General features: G+C 42.9%; 1 long non-coding RNA gene across 1 annotated transcript in view; it reads right to left on the reverse strand.

Moving 5' to 3' along the window:
• Positions 1 to 17,985, reverse strand: part of LOC125281119 (uncharacterized) — a 225,606-nt gene that overhangs the window by 42,104 nt on the left and 165,517 nt on the right. Inside the window, exon 11 of the long non-coding RNA XR_008956443.1 lies at positions 5,764 to 5,809. This is a non-coding gene — a long non-coding RNA (uncharacterized LOC125281119). The remainder of the gene's footprint in view (positions 1 to 5,763; positions 5,810 to 17,985) is intronic.

Genomic DNA, 17,985 nt, shown 5'->3' on the forward strand with positions numbered 1-17,985 from the left:
GACATCAGTAGGGAAGGTCTGGGGCTATACGCTGCCCTGGGCAGAGCAGTCTTTACGCTAAGGTTCCCATGGCAGAGCCTGATGGCGGCCACTTGGGAAGGTGACCTGACTCTGGCAAAAACTTTCTTTCAAAGCCCGCTGCTCCCAGGCAGCCCCCCTGCTGGCTCGGCCAAGTCCCACTCACCGGACTTCTACAAGCATGTCGGTGCCCACTGTGTGCCTTTCTAGTCCTCCCTTAAATGTACTCTTCAGCTCCAACCAAAAGAACAAAAAGCAAGGCTAATGGGAGGACGGAGCCTTAAGAGGGAGTTATGTTTGAAAAATGAATTCATCGTATGTGAATATAATCATAAGCCTTAAAAAATAAAACCATATTCATAAAATTAGAGGACCAAAGCATATCTTGGAAAGCAGCTTCTCTTGGTATTTATTCCGATGTTCACTATTTTACTGTACTAGTATAAATACTGTACTAATATAAATAGCTGGAAGTTTCTTGGAAATCAAACCTACAAATTAGAGAAAAAACAGAATGAAAGAAAATGTCTTTGCTATTCTACCTGAATTCAAATCATGACTCAGGAGTTTTAAAAACTGTCACACGAACAGATACATGATAAAGGGAAAAAATGGCAAGATATTAATTAGAGAATCCAGCTGGTATATAGGTGGTGGGATTCACTGTAAAATTATTCCAACCTTACTGTATACTTGAGACTTTTAATAATAAAACGTTGGGACAAAAGTATTATCACACCCTCCACTCAAGTACCAATATGCCCCCAAATTCATGGACTCTTACAGTTAGATGTAACAGGGAAAGGTTTTCGAGTATAAAATCAAGGAAGCACTAAAAATTAACTGGGGAAAGACAAGTGACTCCATACAGGATTCTGGGGGACTGACTACATGAAAAAAAAAAAAAATCCTTTACACCTTACTTCTAATTTGGTGAGTTTAATATAAAAAATGAAATTATTGTTTTAAAAAATCAGAAGAATATCTTCTAACTCCTGGGCAGGAAGGAATTCCTAAGCCCATGTTAACAGGAGGGTCACAAAGAAAAAAAAAAAAAACAGACAAAAATCACTTATTTAACTACACAGAATGTAAATGTTCTATCTCGAAAGAATCATAGACAAAATTAAAAAATCAAAGAAGCCGAGAATAGCATCTGCCCAAATATCACTAACACACACACACACACACACACACACGCACACGCATGGCACACACGCCCCTCAAATAAATGATAAGAACAGCTGTGCTTTGACAGAAAAGTTGGTAAGGGACATGAACAGAAATTTACAAAAAGAAACAATGGATTAATAAAGACATGAAAAAGTTAACCTTTCCTGAAAGCAACTACCGAATGCCATGTACCTTGCACAGAGTGGGAAGCCTTTAAACAGCTGCCAAGGGGCACCTGGGTGGCTCAGGAGGTTAAGCCTCTGACTCTTGATCTCAGTTCATGAGCGGTCTTGATCTCAGGGTTGTGAGTTCAAGCCCCACGTTGGGCTCCACACTGGGTATGGCATTACTTAAAAAAAAAAATAGCTGTCGAATAAATGAGCCAAAAATAGTGTAACATTTTTCTCTAAAAGATAATACTCGGTACGGGTGAAGATATGGTGGGAGGGGCATTTCATTCATTGCTAGAATGTGGGTAACTTGGGGGCGCCTGGGTGGCTCAGTCATTAAGCATCTACCTTTGGCTCAGGGTGTGATCCCAGGGTCCTGGGATCGAGCCCCACATGGGGCTCCTCCGCTGGGAGCCTGCTTCTTCCTCTCCCACTCGCCCTGCTTGTGTTCCCTCTCTTGCTGGCTGTCTCTCTCTGTCAAATAAATCAATAAATAAATCTTAAAAAAAAAAAAAAGAATGTGGCTAACTTGGTACAAGCTTTCTAGGAAACATTTCGGCAAGGGTTATCAAGAACCTTTAAGAAGTTTAATTCTGGGGTGACTGCCTGGCTCAGTCAGTAGCGCATGTGACTCTTAGTTTCAGGGCTGTGAGTTTGAGACCCATGTTGGGCACGGAGCCTACTTAGAATGAGAAAAATGAATAAATAAATAAAAAGGTTTAATTCCTTCAACTTAATAAACTCACTACAAGGAATCTATCCCAAGGAAGTATTTTAATATATTATTTAATATTAATATGTTGTTATATTACATTAACATATTACAAATGTTTTATTAATATATTAATATTACATTATTTAAGTACATTTTAATGAAAAATGTCCAAGATTTATGTATTTAAAAGGATAATTCTTATAATGTAAAACTGGGTTTTAAAAAAATGGAAGTGCCAGGCTCCTGGGTGGCTCAGTTGGTTAGGCATCTGACTCCTGATTTGGGCTTGGGTCATAATCTCAGGGTCATGAGATCGAGCCCCATGTCAAGCTCCCTGCTCAGTGGGGAGTCTGCTTGTCTCCCTCTCCCCGGCCGCCCCCACCCCCGCATGTGCTCTTGCACTCTCTCTCTAAAGAAAAGAAAATGGAAGCTAACTAAACACTCTCCAATTTTGCATTGTTAAAAATGTTTTTAAAGCATTTTTAAGCACTTGGAGGAAAAGCTCATTTAAGAAATGGGATAGAAAAGTTCCTACACAGGATGATGCTAATTCTGTAAACTCCGTGTGTGTGCAGGAAAATACTGAAGGGAAATACACACCAATATTAAGAGAGCTTTGGGTGATGGGATCAGAGATAATTCAAATTCCTTCTTTACACTATTTCATATTTTAAAGAAGTTTTACTACACATGTTAGAAAAAAATAACAAATACCATATAAAAAATTTGGGAGAGTGAGCCACTGCTTTAGAAACAGGTCTCCCACAAGTCACGACCACCAGTAAGATAATGACTTGGAGCTGCACCCCTGGATCCAAATCCATAGAAGCCACCTGGCCACCCTCCTGGGTCCTACACCCCCACTGTCGGTGGGCATTCTGCCACGTCCAAACACTGCCTTACCTTCCCTCAGACCTGCTTCCCCTCTCGTATTTCGTCTCCTGGTGAATGATCCCGCTTCATCACCTCAGCCACCATCCTTGTTTCGCCTCTCCCCTTTCCCACCTCACTAACGCCCTCTGAATCCACTGTCCTGGGCATCCCTGTCGTTCATCTGCACTGGAAGGCTCTGGCTGGAGCAGCTCTCTCGCTGTCTGGTCTCCCTGCCTTGCCTGACCTGGCCTGCTCCTCTCCCCCCAACTCATTCTCTTCACTGCAGCCACGGCCCCCTTCCCAAGGTCTGGCCTCCTCACCCTCCTGGACAGAGACCTTCAGGCAGACGGGGTGTGGCGCCTTGGGCCTGTGGTCAGGGACTCCCCTCCAGCTTCACCTTCTCTCACTGTTCCCCCCACACCCTCCACCGGACCTCACAGCCTCTGACGCTCAGCGCCTCACCACAATGCTTGCCTCCCCTTGTCTGGCTAACTCCTCGAAGGCTGTCCTCCAAGAGTCAAATCAGACATCACCTTCGTCAGGAAGCCTCGCGGACGGCAGCTAGGAGTTCCCAGGTCCCACAGCAAGCTGATTTCATGCAACTGCAGCGTCCACTGTGATCTGTGTTTTTGTACCTCAGCCTCCTCTCCCAGCACGGGAGCACCTAGCAACACAGGCCCTCAGTGTTTGTTGAATGAATGAATGAAGACATGTTCCCACCATCTCATAGTTAGCTATTCTCACTTGGGAAAGATCTCAACCCAAGATTCCCTCACTTCCCTCGGCTTGCCACTCATCTAACTTGATCATCGTGGCAACTGAGGTTGTCTTTCTTACCTATTCATTAGTCAACCCATGTATTTATTATAGACCTTATGTCCTGACCGTATCTCTTTGGTTTTACTGGAATCCATTTGCTCCTGCCCAGACTATCAAAGAAGTGTTACCGATGTCCCCACACAGGACGGTCATTTAAAGCACTGCAATTTACTGAAAGTGAGGCAGTGGGTGACCCACCAGGGATAGAAAGATAAATCAGACTCTCACTACTTGAAGACCATTAGCAAGAAATCCCTGAGCCTTTTTCAGACTGAAACTCTGTCACTTTATCTTTTGCTGGAAGGGTGTACAAAACTGCTGCTGCTTGTGCATCTGCTCTTCACAATTACCCCAAATCTTTTTTTCAAATGTGACTCAGGCTGGACACAATAATGAGTGTGACTAATGCAAGTCTTGTTTTCTTACCCTTTTATGTCATACTTCTGTTAATACACCCAAGATTCATGTCTATTTTTTTCCACAACAGCCTTACAGTACTGACTTGAATTTACCTGATGGGCCGTTAAGGGTGACAGTTCTTCTAAATGGCGGTTTTCTGCACTCAACTAAGCTACACCTTCCATCTACCCCCACCAGAGTGCTTGTGCTGACGGAGAATCATTCTCCAGTTGGTTACAATTGTTTTCAATTATATTTCTGGAGTTCGGATGATTTGTAGTCCTGTCTAATTTGCTAACATACACAATGGAAAAGGAAAAAGAAAGAGAAGAGATTTCACTGTGCATGAGAAAAACTCGCCCCAACTGTTAACCGTGAGTCTTAAAGTCTCTACCAGCGTTCATGATGCATTCTACACATTTCATGGTTAAATGTTTGGGAACCCTGGGGTATCCGTTTGGAGGTTCTGAGAATATTATCCGTTCTCTTTATTTATTTAATATTAGTCACCTATATTCTCCACCTTTCCTTTTTTTTTTTTTTTTTTAAAGCATGCTCCCCCTCCAACCCCTGCCCCCGCCCCCAGCAAACACAGAGTGATTTTTTTCTGACTTGGATGCCTCCTCTTTGAAATCAGAGCGTTTACTGGGAACTTCAAGAATGGCAGGATCACGTAAGCTCTGGCTCTGGGCTGGTGTCCTTAACCTGGGGGCCACAGATGAGCCTTACTGAGCTGCAGATGTCCCCGAAAATGCAGGCAAATGTTTATGTGTGAATGTGGCAAAAGGATTCACGGCTTCCATCGTAATCTCAAAGGTGCCCAACACCCCAAGAGGGTTAAGAACCCCAGCTCTAAGGCACTCAGACATAATAAAGCAGTAAACTGAATAAGCCACATCAGAATGACTGATTCAACTCTCTACTCTGACATTTCCAAAGAGAAAGAGAAATTCTACAATAATTATATATTAAGCATCTTCTGCATTAATGGAGAACATGACTTAAGGGTGTGATTTGGGAAATCCGGCATATGCAAAATAATACAGAGGCAATAATTCAACCCTTCAAGTATCAACCACTTCAAATATGAGTTTCTACTTCTCGCAAAGTTTGATATACTTTCTTTGTCTTCTTTTGATACCTTTAGCTTATTTGATAACATTGATTTAAAACCAAGACCTCAGGAATCAGAAGTTTCTCTGCACATAAAGGTTACTACCCAAAAACACGCATCTCTCACCGTTAGTAACTGCATTATTTTTGCTAGAATGTACACTGTTATCTTCCATACTTGTGTTTTAAAGAACATCACAAAAACCACTTAATACAAATATGTCAAAATCCAAACTGCCTTCATGGCAATATGCTGCAAAAATCAATGTATCTTAGCTTACAACTTCTATTGTCATCTATAGGTTATGCCATCTTTTATGATTATCACCACATCCAAAGTATTTTCTACAGGTAAATGTGAAATGTAGCATAAATGGGTCAGGAAAAGATGCTCTTTAAAAGCTTATCCTCCGACGAAATGCCATTTAGAAATTCAGAAGCAAGAACCAGTGAAAATCAGAAACTACTGTCATCCATACTCACCACTGGGCAGAACACAGAGGATCCTGAAGCACAGGCTGGACTTGTCCTGGAAGGAAGGGATTGAATTCCATTAGGAGAACAGGCAAGCAGAGACAGCGAGTGGCAACACTACCTTTCTCCAGCTCATCTTATTTGCAGACACGCAGATTTTGGAATCTTCCAGGACTAACAATGAAAACCACACTAGGTTGTTTTCCCAATTCCTATGAAATGAGTCAGTAGGTCAAACTTCTCCACTTGGGAGAGAGAACAATTCCTTCAACTGCGCTCACTGTTTCCAGTGAGCGTACTCCTTCCCTGCGCCCCCTGGATAAAAGCGTGGCCAGGAAGCCACAGAGAGCCCACCACGTGAGACATGTCATAGGTACCGCCGGGAGGTTAGTCTTTTTCATGGGATAATTTCTCCTTGTGAATATTTAGGACAAAAATCCAGTTAGGAGGAAGATATGGGTGAAGTCTCTTCATTTAAAAAGAGTTGGCACAACTTTTTCTCTGTTGAGACCGTGTAGTCATTTACTTCTCTTTCGTAAGATGACAGAGTGATACGTTAAATATAGAAGAGCAGTAACTGTACCTGGAAAAGCCCCTCGCAAACCGATTCCCTCTGTAAAACGTCCTTCCTCCTCCAAAGGACTGCTATACCCAAAAAATGCAATGATTATTCAATCAATCCACATTCTGAAAAACCCTTCACAGGCTGCTGTGAGTCCCGTGGTGCCATCCATGAAATCATATAAAGCAGAAGTATTCAGGAGCTTGCTAGCAGTCTTTTGAATCCACAGCTCAAGAGCATGAACACTGGTTTAGCAATAATCATCGGAATCTACCACCTACTCACCGGAGAGAACATTTCTTGTAGTTAGCGACCTTCTGCCCTGGAAAGCACCAGCTACCAGCAATGAATCCATAATTCTGAGAACTCACACATTCAGGAAAATACACGGACATGTGTCTCTAAATACAGGTACAGAGATCTTCTGTGACAGTTCTTCATTAGGAGACTGGAAATACTTTTGCTTTCTGTATCGAGAGTACTTTCTTTCCTTTTAAAGAGGAGGTTTCGTTTTGATCTTGAGAAATTCTGATAAAACCACCAACTGAAAACCTGCCATTATAAGCGAGGGATTTCACAACGTTCATTCCAAAAAAACTGTGGCTATTCATTTCTGGAAGTGATTCACTGCGAAAGAATCGTTGCTGGCGGTGGAGGGAGCATTCATTTTTAGAAGGCAGCCTGCCCTCGGAGCAGTGAGCACAGAATCCTCAGACACAGCAGCCACGTGCCTTGCTGACCCCATCACGGCTCCCTGAATCACCGTCCCTCAAGATGACGCGCAATGACCAATTTCCTCTTCTAACTCCCTCGCGATACAAAAACCCCTTTGGTCTATACACCCTGAATTAATCCTCTGCTCTGGTGGAAATGTGCAAATAAATCTGGGAGGGCTGCAGCCGTATTCTCCACCTGTCAACGCTCAGTCGCTGGCGAGTAACCAGCATATGGATACTCACTTCCTGTGAGTATTTCTAAAAGAGCTTATGATATTTCCTTTGGAAAAAAAAAAAAAAGTGGGGAGGCAAGCAACACAGGGAGAAGTAACTCCAACAAGCAAAACTAAAAGCATGCAACGTGATCACTGTTTACCAGCCACGCCTAATTTTAATTTGGTTTCTCAACCCCCGTGTAATTAAGACAGCCAAGAGAACAGCATCAGGAGAAAGAAGAAAAAAAAGACATTTCACAAATGCTTAGACCTTCAGTGCGCGTGACCAGAAAAGTAATTTTAGGATTCAAGTGAACCAATCCGAAGCTGGTTAGAGCATTAACCCTTCAAGGAAAGAGAGAGTTCTTTTCACTTGTTCCCAAATTTCAAATACGGAAATCGTCTCTCCCTCTGGGCGCTGAGACGCTGAAGGACAGGCTCTGAGTGCCAATCCCAGGGTCTGCGAGAAGAAAGAAGTTTTTCAGATTTGTGTGTGATGGGGGCAGCAAAACAGTTATTTATAGGACTCGGTCACATTCACAGGGTGGCCATGTGGCTTTCACACCAGAGCACCCTTTGAAAACGGGCCACGGAGGGCTAAAATAGGACTTTTTGTATTTCTTTGGTGTCGGCCAAACCTGATCATTTATGTCAGAGAAGAGTAGAATTTCTTAACAACTGGACAGATTGAGAAGGATTGCTTTTATCCCACCTTAGAGAGTATCAGTGGTGACAGAGCTCATTTTCTGAGGGGACTAGTAAACATTTTACTGAAAGAGGAGCCTAAAAAAAACAAAAACAAAAACAAAAAACCCATCCTTTATTTCCAGGCTGCTAATGTGCTTCTGTCTTGGGTGGAAAGGGTGGGAGGGGGAGCTCCTGAAGGTCGGAGGAGAAAAATATAAGTTCCACTCGGGGCGAGCGGAAGCCTAGAGACCAATGAATCAATGCAGACACACAGCTGTGCCATGGTGCTTCTGGCCTTGATTTCTGACATGGTAACACTCTGCCACTTTTACCCCGACTCCTCTATTTCTCATCTTTGAATGCTCAAGGTAAACATGAAGAATACATGTGAAAATTTTTAATAAAGCCATCTATATTTAATGCTATGGAAGGAAACTTTCACCAATGTGATATGTTTTTATTATCTTCGCCAAACCGGTATTTTAAAAAGAACAGTATGGGAACCACTCGCATGAGAGGCACATAATCTTCAAATTGAGAATGAGTCAAAACGGCATCGATAATTGGTGTTAAGAATTTAATTCACACCAACAACACCACACAACAGTCGTCCTTCTGCCCTCACTCCCAGACCTTATGAACCCCCTCAATGGCTAAAGGAACATTCTATAAAATGTCAAAAGAACAGGAACCTATCTATTACAGGGAGAGCAATTTTAAGTATCCAGAGTTTCAAAAAATCCTGTTGCTCTGAGCTTGGCGAAAGGAAAGCAATGATCAGAGGCCTGACAACTACTCAAGTATTAGTATATCTAATTTCCTCACTTACTAAAAAGTCGGCTTCTCTCTCCCACTGGGTCATGGTCACACACATGCCCGCAGGTCTCAAAGCTTCTGTGCTCTTTGTTCCTGTTTCAGACCGTGCTTTATAGGCAAGTTCCTCTCTTAAGGCCTGTGTGGCCAATGCAGACATTTTAAGAAGAGAAAGGAAAAGCAGAGCAATGCAGAATGAAGATCATGAAACACATGCTTGGGTGGGGGGCAACACATAGAACACGAACCCAACAGATGTGGCCACCGCCAAGAAGCTGCTGCCCGTTAGGACAGCCTGTGCATTGTGGGGCCTGAGAGGGTGACCTCTCAGGTTGGGTATTTTGAACGTGACTGAATTACAGAGACTCTCCAGGTCTTGCTGCAGGCTGCTGTCCCGTGTTCCCTCTCCAGACCTCTGGGCCCGCCATCCCCCACCCCCACTCCTGTTCTCCCCAGACAAGATAAAACTCTGGGACAAACGTTCTTTATGTTCAACTTGACTCAAAGTTTTCTTTTAAGCAATGCAAAGGAGTGCACTCTCTAGTGGCACTTTTATAGAAAGGGGGGGCGTGGCCTCACGTGGGACGAGCACCAAACTGCAGGTAGTCAGAGGGCCCATGTTTGAGTTCCGGCTCTTCCTTTGGCTACGCTTTGCTCTGGCCCAGATCACCCAACCTCTTTTAAGCAGTTTAATCATCAGTGGTAAGAGCAAAATGACAGGCCGGGCTGGCTCAGACACTACCAGGAGCTGGACACAAACCTACTCACTGAATTTTCACCGAGACCCCAAATTCCATTACTATCCCCAGCCTACAGACAAGGAAACTGAGCCCTGGGGAGTTTAAGGACTTGACCAGGGTCATGCAATCAGTAGGCAGTGAGGCCAGGATTCAAAACCAGGGAACCTGATGCTGGCCACTCTGCTCCGGAGCCTTCCGTCGGCACGTGTGCCGATCACTGCCAGTGGGGAGGAACATAGCACTCAGAAAACTACCCAGTAAGCTATACCTCGAGGCAGACTTTTCATCACGCCACATGCAAATATTTTCTCTGCAGAATTTAAAGGAAATTAATGATAACTAAGCCCCGGTAACGCTAACACGTTTGTGTGTTCTTTGAGAACAGCTTCGTATATCTGCAAACTACTTTGCAAAACCTGCGATACTCAGCTTAGGGGTAGAAAGTATTTAGGAACCATGTTTTCAATCCGTGCAGTTAAGGGAGGCTCATGGTCACATGGTTAAAGCTTGAATCTCCATCCAGTTAACTCCCAGAGCGGTGCTGTGTCCAGCCCACGGGGGCTGGCGGTGCACGTGCAACTATGAGACACTTCTCGGGCATTTTCATCTGACGGCTTGGCCTCCACTCATTCATGAGATGCGTGAGTGTGTGATACTGATTCTCAAAACAAGCGTCAGTTACAAACTTTCTTCTTACTGCAAACTCCTCAGGCTTTAGGAAGAAAAGAGAAAGATGAGGGAAAAAATATTTTCTTTCTATTATTATTATTATTATTATTATTAATTTAAGTCAGGGAAAAACAAAGCCTCCACTGAAGGTCTGCCTATGAGGAACATAACTGAAGTTCTACCCAATTGTTCTCCTTCTTTAAACTAGCTCATATGCAGACTCTTTGATGTTAAACAAATTGTCTTTCCTACACGCTCACTGAAACGTGGCCACAAGAGTAGGAGAAGCTGGGGGACCCCTCTGCTTCGGTGGTAAATGATGATTTAGTCATTTACTCTTCAAGGAAACAGAAATTTCCTATTCAGGGTCTTCAAGGCTTTTCATGCTATATACTCTATGAAGTCTGGCCCTATTACATTTACTCAGAACTTTCTGAATGGTTCCACAGCATGTTGGGTCACACCGAAATACTGAAAATGCCTATTCCTAAAACAAAGACATCTGTTGACAAGAGAAGTTAAGAAGAGAAAGAAATAAGACCACATTCTGGTGTGATTTCCATTTCGGACAGCAAAGACTCTGGGAAATCTACGTACGTTAGATTTATAAGCCAGCATTTTTCCCCCCAAAGACTTACTTGGCGTGAAAAGCTACTTCCTGTACTATAATCATAAAGTCAAATGTTATTTGCTCCTATCATAACCATTCACATACTTCCTGTCATAAAAACTTGACCTTTGCTGGAATATTAAATAAAACATGCCAAAAAACTACAGGTAGGAAGTGACCGTATGAATATATACTATTTAAGTTCATATTCCAATCTAAGCAAGGGACGAATCATCCTTTCTATAAACCAGTATTATATATTATCGTCTTGGGTGACTAATCCCATTTATGGCCCACAGAATGAACTTTAAGCGTAAAGAGAGCCTTCTTTATTTACTGAGCTTAATCAATAGTTTTGTGGCAACTAAGGATGTCTCTCAGAGGTGCTGTGTGGGTACTGGGCTGCAATGTCCTTGCAGAGTTCCTGGCCTGGAGCTCAAATCAGGAAGATTCAAAACCTTACACAGGGTAGATGTGCACACTTTAAATGCACGTGCACATTTTTCTTTGATGCCTTCATACTTCTAAAAGAAAACAAGCTTCTAAATTCCTAGGCTTCCGTGTCGTTGGAGGGAAAAGCAGAGCCAGTTGCATACACACAATGATAGAAGAAAAGTGTGCACGAACAGATTTGTTTACAAAACAGGGCCCGGCAAAGTCTGTCTCTCAGTGCCACAGCAGGATCCATACAACAAAACAAACACACAAATGCAGAAGAATCTATGGGGACAACTCTTCCTGCTGATGAAGGTACGAGGGTCGCTGATTTACAATGCAACAGTGTGGCCTGGTCTTGAACTGGGACTATGTCACGAAGAACAGGTGCATATAACTTATACGTAGTACAACGGTTTCAATGCACCTTCCTTGGAATTTAAAAGTCTCAAATTTATTTCTTCAGCGTTGGCATTTTCTCCTACTTTGAATCCTACGTATTTCCACCCGGACAGGGCAATTCCTTTAAACTCACCAGGAAACAACAAAACCAACACATTCTACTTATTTTACTTTAATTGTATAGCCATCCAGCCAGGTTTGCAAGTTCAGTTTGACTCCCTTCTTCATGGAGCCAAGAATAAGCAGCACCCATTTTCAAAGTCTTCCCCCTCCCTCTCCCACTACCAATAAACATGGTGACCTTTATCACTTTGTTCCTGGACAAGCATGATGGCCTCTGTAATGGGTTCCCTTGCCAATGAGCAACTACAGGATGGAAAAACACAGTAAAGAGTGAGAAGATGGGGCTCTGGGTTCAGGTCTGCCAGATACAAGCCATGTGATCCTGAGAAAATTGTGTAATTTCCTTAGACCGCAGTGTTCCCATCTACAGCATGAAGAAAATAAATCATAGGGTATAATCCATCAAGTACAGAGTCACCAAATATGATCTTCTGAAATTTAGCTTCCTCGGATCACTGCACACCTTAAAAATCTTTAGTGATTTTGCTAAAATTTAAGTTCTTCAGCCTGAATTAAACGCGAAAGTCTTCTACAAACTGGAAGGCACCACACAAAGCAACAGGAACCTTAACAGGGGTCATTTCTTGAGTTGCACGCACAAAGTATTATCCAGGATTTTCATATATTTTTATACACACGGGTTCTAAGTCCCATGGCCATTCTGAAAGGTTGGTTTTATTACTCTACATTTTACATCAAGAACCTGAGGTTCTATGAATAACTTACCCAAGGTTACATAACCTCGTTACGTGCCAGGAAAGTACACACAAACCTACACTGGGTTGATTATCAAGCCTACTAAGCCATACTGGGTGCTTTATTTTTTAACATTTATTTATATATGTATCTGAGAGAGTGCAGGGCGGGAGGGGCAGAGGGAGAAAGAGAATCTCAAGCAGACTGCCTGCTGAGTGCGGAGCCTGATTTGACTACAGGCTTCCACCCCATGACCCTGAGATGATGACCCGAGCTCAAACCAAGAGTCAGATGCTTAAGCGACTGTGCCCTCCTGGCACCCGCTGAGCGCTTTAACTATAACATCATATGAGGGGGTGTCTCCCCTAATTAATTTCTCTGAGTCCCTGGAGTGACCGGGCTGTACACGGAAGCACAGGTCATCATAATATAAAAACACTGACAAATAAAGTGATCACCTAATGCTTCGTCCTCAACACCAGCATCCACCTTGCTCCCTTTTTAGGCTGCTAAGTACCACAGAATATATGTGCAAATGCAGCGTAGTTCACTTGTGACAGCTAACTTGCTCAACAGTTAACAACAGAGGAAGTCAAAGTGAACAGAGACGATCTCATGAGCGGTAGTCTCGTCAAGAGAATGGTCTCTATATCCAAAGACTACGAGAAGCCCTTGGGGAAAATGTGAATGCTCTCACCAAAATCATTCTGATTCTGCCACAGAACTCGCCATCCAATCTTTGTTCTAAGAAATAACATACCGATGAGTCATATCCCAAATTTCTGTTCTATAATGTAAACCAAACTTAGATTCAACTTCTTAACTTTTCAAGACTTAGTCCTAATAAAATCTCTTAAAAATTTTTTACTGTTTGTTTTAAATGTTTGATTCATCTGAAGTTGATGCTCTTAGTTTTCTGGTACCAGTTATCTTCAGATAATAAAGACCTTCTGAAATGGCAGTAAAAGGAAGAATGAAAGAATTACTGATAGGCAAATGGTTGTCGACAAAAAAAAACACCCGACTAGTTTTCCGGTCCATAAACGAAAAGTAATGTCCTAGTTTTCCTCTCACTTGGCGATTCTCAGGCTCACCTGGTCCAAAGCGCCCACGAGGAAGCCGTGCTCATCAGCTCCACCACTGTATCTATGGGGGCACAAATGTGGCAAGTCTGACTGTCTAGCAAAACCAGACTGCAGTCCAGCGAACTTGTGCAAATCCCAACTTTACAAGACTCACTACAACCATTCCATCTCTCTCCAGTTTCCTGATGATCTCTACTTTTTTTCCCCCCCAGAAGACAAGAGTTTATATAATCTGGAAGAATTTTGTCTTATAAGACTTCACTTTGAAAAGGCCCACTGTATCAAGATCCTTCCCAACATAAAATGTGCATATATACTCATATATAGAACTAAATGGTTTTGCACAAGAAACAGCAAGTGTTGGCAAGGATGTAGAGAAAAAGTAACCCATGTGCCCCGTTGGTGGAAATGCAAACTGGTGCAGCCACCATGGAAAACCATATGGAGGTTCCTCAAAATATTAAAAATAGAACCACCCTATGACCCGGTAATCACACTACTGGGCATTTAGCCAAAAAATACAAAAACACTAATTCAAAGGGATACACACACCTATGTTTATTGCAGCATTATTTGTAAGAGCCAAATTATGGAAGCAGCCCAAGCGTGGATAAAGAAGAGGTGGCATATATATGTGTGTGTGTATGTATATGTGTGTGTGTGTATATACACACAATGGAATATTATTCAGCCATAAAAAGAATGAAATCTTGCCATCTGCAACAACACGGACAGATCTAGAGAGTATTATGCTAAGTGAAATAAGTCAGTCAGAGAAAGACAAATACCATATGATCTCACTCATATGTGGAATTTAAGAAACAAAACAAAAGAGCAAAGGAAAAAGAGATAAAGAGACAAAGCAAGAAACAGACTTTTAACTATGGAGAACAAACTGATGGTCACCAGAGGGGAGGTGGGTGGGGGGAGGGAGGAAATAGGGGATGGGGATTAAAGAGTACACTTACGATGAGGAAAAAAATACAACTAAATGGTTTTGGTTCCTGCAAATATCCTTCAATCAAAGGTTCAGAAAAGGGCTATTTTGAGAATGACTTAATGGGATTTATACTATAAAACTTCAAATGCATATGACTTAACCAAGACGACTCTGGAAACAAAGTGTGATTATTGTGCTTTTTCTAGTGACTATAATGTCCCCTTCCAAGAATCTAATAAAATAATGTCTCCCATGCCAGAAAGAGACCCAAGAAAGCATGCCCTCCGAAGACTGAGTCTCAAATTGGTAAACTCTGACCGTAAGCAATCAGAACACTGTTGGTGAGCTTTTCACCTTGCAAAATTGTTGTCTGCTGTAGGGATCTCGGCCTGTTCCTAAAGAGACTGCAGTTCTCTTTATAGCTCCTTCCCTCTGAAAAGCAAAAGGTGTTACTCTTCATTAAGAAAAACCACGAGCCTGTGATCTACACAGCACGGTAGAGACTCTTTTTCCTATAGGCCAGGCCCATCTAGAAACTCAATAACGCACAGTGCAAAATTCAGATGTAAGTATACACAACAGCCTTTCGAGATTTCAGCAATCTGAAACTCGGGAATGGAGTGAGCAGAAGTGGGATGGGAAAGAAGAGGGGGCAATTCACTAGTTCTGAACTCTTAGGATTCCGAAAGATGCTTAACACAGGACTGGCTTTCCAAAAGGGATTTTCTAGCACTGACCCCAAAGGCGGCACGATGGCGTTGTTGCAGGGTGTATCACCGCAGGCCACTGATGAGGACATTCTCTCTCTTAAGACAAAGCAGAAGCTGAAGACACAAGCAGGCGGCGTGGAGCAATGCCGCACCTGCATTCAGTCCTTGGAAGCAGTGAGGCCCGTGCTTCAGAAGCTCAGGGCGCAATGCTTGTTTTGGAGAGCATCCAGCAGAGAGCATTTGGTTTCCTCCATTTAACCAGGTCACCCAGGCATGGAATGCACAGCCCTGCCAGACAGAGAGCGTTTTGGATGCCTGAGAAACAACAGCTTGTCCGGGCTACTGATGCGAAGAGAGGCCACGGTTTCCTTTTTCTCTGCTTTGAATGGCGGCCTTGACGTCACAACAGCAAGGAACCACTGGAGGGACAGATAACAAGGCGCAGGCCAAGAGCGCTCGGCTCAGTTGTAGGGCTGCTTTAATCTCATTCTGGTTTCTTCTCTGGCCGCAGAGAGTCGGCACAAGCAGAGGTGAAGGGCTGATGCTTAAAAGTAAAGGCAGCCTCTGGGCTGAGGAAACAGACCTTTGGCCACGCTAATCATCACCTTCAAGAAAATTCCACGTGTTTCGGACAGAGTAGACTTCCCAGGGGATGTCTGCAGTGATTCTGCTGATGGTGCGGACATCTGCGCTTTCCCTGAATATCAAAACAGAGCTCTTCTAAGAGGCGTGTTAAGTCCTGGGAAATTCAAGGAGCTTGTGAGAGTAGGCAGACAGTCCTTGCAAGAGACTTGTCCTGTGTTCTGGGATAAAAATACCCTTTTGGGGATTTTATAATTTAAGTTCAAGCAATTAAACACGCGCATTAGTACCCAACTGCAGGTGTTTGGACAAATGGTGAATGCTGTTCAAATGCTGGCAGTTCAACTCACCGTTATTTAAAATGAGTTGTCTCTGTTAGTCCTTGGAGCACTTTGAAAAGCATGATCTTTCATGTTTCAACCTCACATCAAAATTATAAATTATATTTAGCTACGTGAGTGTCAGGATCATTTATTTCCAGTATAAATGCAATGCTAACTACAGACGTACCAGGCAATGTGCAGACAGGATCTGAGAGCATCACTCCACTGCTTTCATGAACACAGAACAGTCTTCTGCTGCCACAGCCTTGCCTACGGTCAGTCCTCTGCCTTGGCAGCACCAACAGCTCTCACCAAGCCCAAGTCCTAGCCTAAATCCACAGTGCTTGGGGTCCTTCGGGACAGATGAAGCTGGAAAACCAAGGGCTGAGGGGTTGGTTCTGAGGGTGTGTGTGTGTGTGTGTGTGTGTGTGTGTGCATGATGCATGGTGGAGCACAGCATGCGGAGAGCAATGGGAACACCTGCTCCCATGACTTCTGTGCTCATATCTGGAAAAGCAGTTCAGCAGAAGGAACAACATTTCAGAGCTACCTAGCCCCTTTTGTCAGCTTTTTCGTTTCTTAATTAAGATGAGCCGCACTCCTAATGTGGCCACTGGGTCAATCCTGTTTCAAGAGAATAATCTGCTACAAAGACTTACTTACTTTCAAAGGTAAAAGAGGGTAAAATTCTGATCTCCAACTCTCATTTGAGATCCCTACAACAATACCACCACCATTCTGCCTCCGGGCTCTCCTGAGCAACCCTCACCCTCTACAGGTGTCTCAGGCCTGTTCTGGAAGCTGGTGTTGGGACTCAAGTGATCTTACCTGGGTAGATAACAAACTCTGTCTCTCACTGCCAGTTAAAAAACTCCCAGTATGTTCAGTGATTAAATAACGGAGAAGATGCAGCAAACATTACTTTTTACCTATGTATTTTTTTCCAAATGCTGGTTATACCAAGAGATGAAACTTACTCTAGCCCTACCTGTGTTTTTATTTTGTAAGAGCTCTTTATGATTAAAGAACCGTAATTAAATCTCCTCTGATTTATTAAACTTAAGTTTTCAGGAAGAGAATGAAGAGATTTCTCAAACTTAAGGAAGACTATTTATTTCTGTCTAACGTAAAGGACGAGAGAATGAGAGGGAAAAATAATTTTTTGCCATCCGTATCTTGATTAGAATTTTCTAATGTTCAAATTCCTGGTTATAAACCACAGTAAACAGTCAGTCATTCATTAAGGAGCAACTATTGAAAAGGCAATATTTAAAAGAGGAAAAAATAAAACATGACGTGATTAAAACCCTATGCACGTCTTCACTTCAAGGCAAGCGCTGTGCCCATCTGGGTATTTAGGAGGTGCCAAATATCATCGGGATCTAGATTTAATGCATGTCATAAAGAAAGCACCGTATTTAATTTGCTCACAAAGGACCTAGAACCTCATGGAAACGATGGTGGTGATAAGGACAGTGAAGTGAACTATTATTAAAATGAGGTATTCATCTTTAAATTATTTAAATGCAGGATCAATCACAAACGTGAATAAACTTTCAATGATCTCGTGTTCCACTCCTAATGAGAAAGAGTAATTTTGAAGATAATTTTCAGCTTTAATAGGTTTCTGCTCTAATGTGCTCCTCTGTTAGGAAATCTTTAAGAATTAGTGGGTTTAAAAACCCTGGCTGCGCTTAGTCGGGAGGCCAAAGAACAAGAGACAACATTTGTTCCCAGGGGCCTCAAAGACAGAGCCTGAGAATTTACAGACACCAGACACATGACCTGAGCTGAAGGCCCTGCTTTCGCTTGTTTTAGCGGATGTTCAGGACTGGGGAGAACCTGAGTCCACAGCCGCCTTTTCGAGGGAGAGGAAACTGGACACGCAGCCCCCAGTACAGGCGCAGAAGCACCTACGTTAAG

This window comes from Ursus arctos, unplaced genomic scaffold (genome assembly GCF_023065955.2).
Source record: "Ursus arctos isolate Adak ecotype North America unplaced genomic scaffold, UrsArc2.0 scaffold_3, whole genome shotgun sequence".
NCBI lineage: Eukaryota > Metazoa > Chordata > Mammalia > Carnivora > Ursidae > Ursus > Ursus arctos.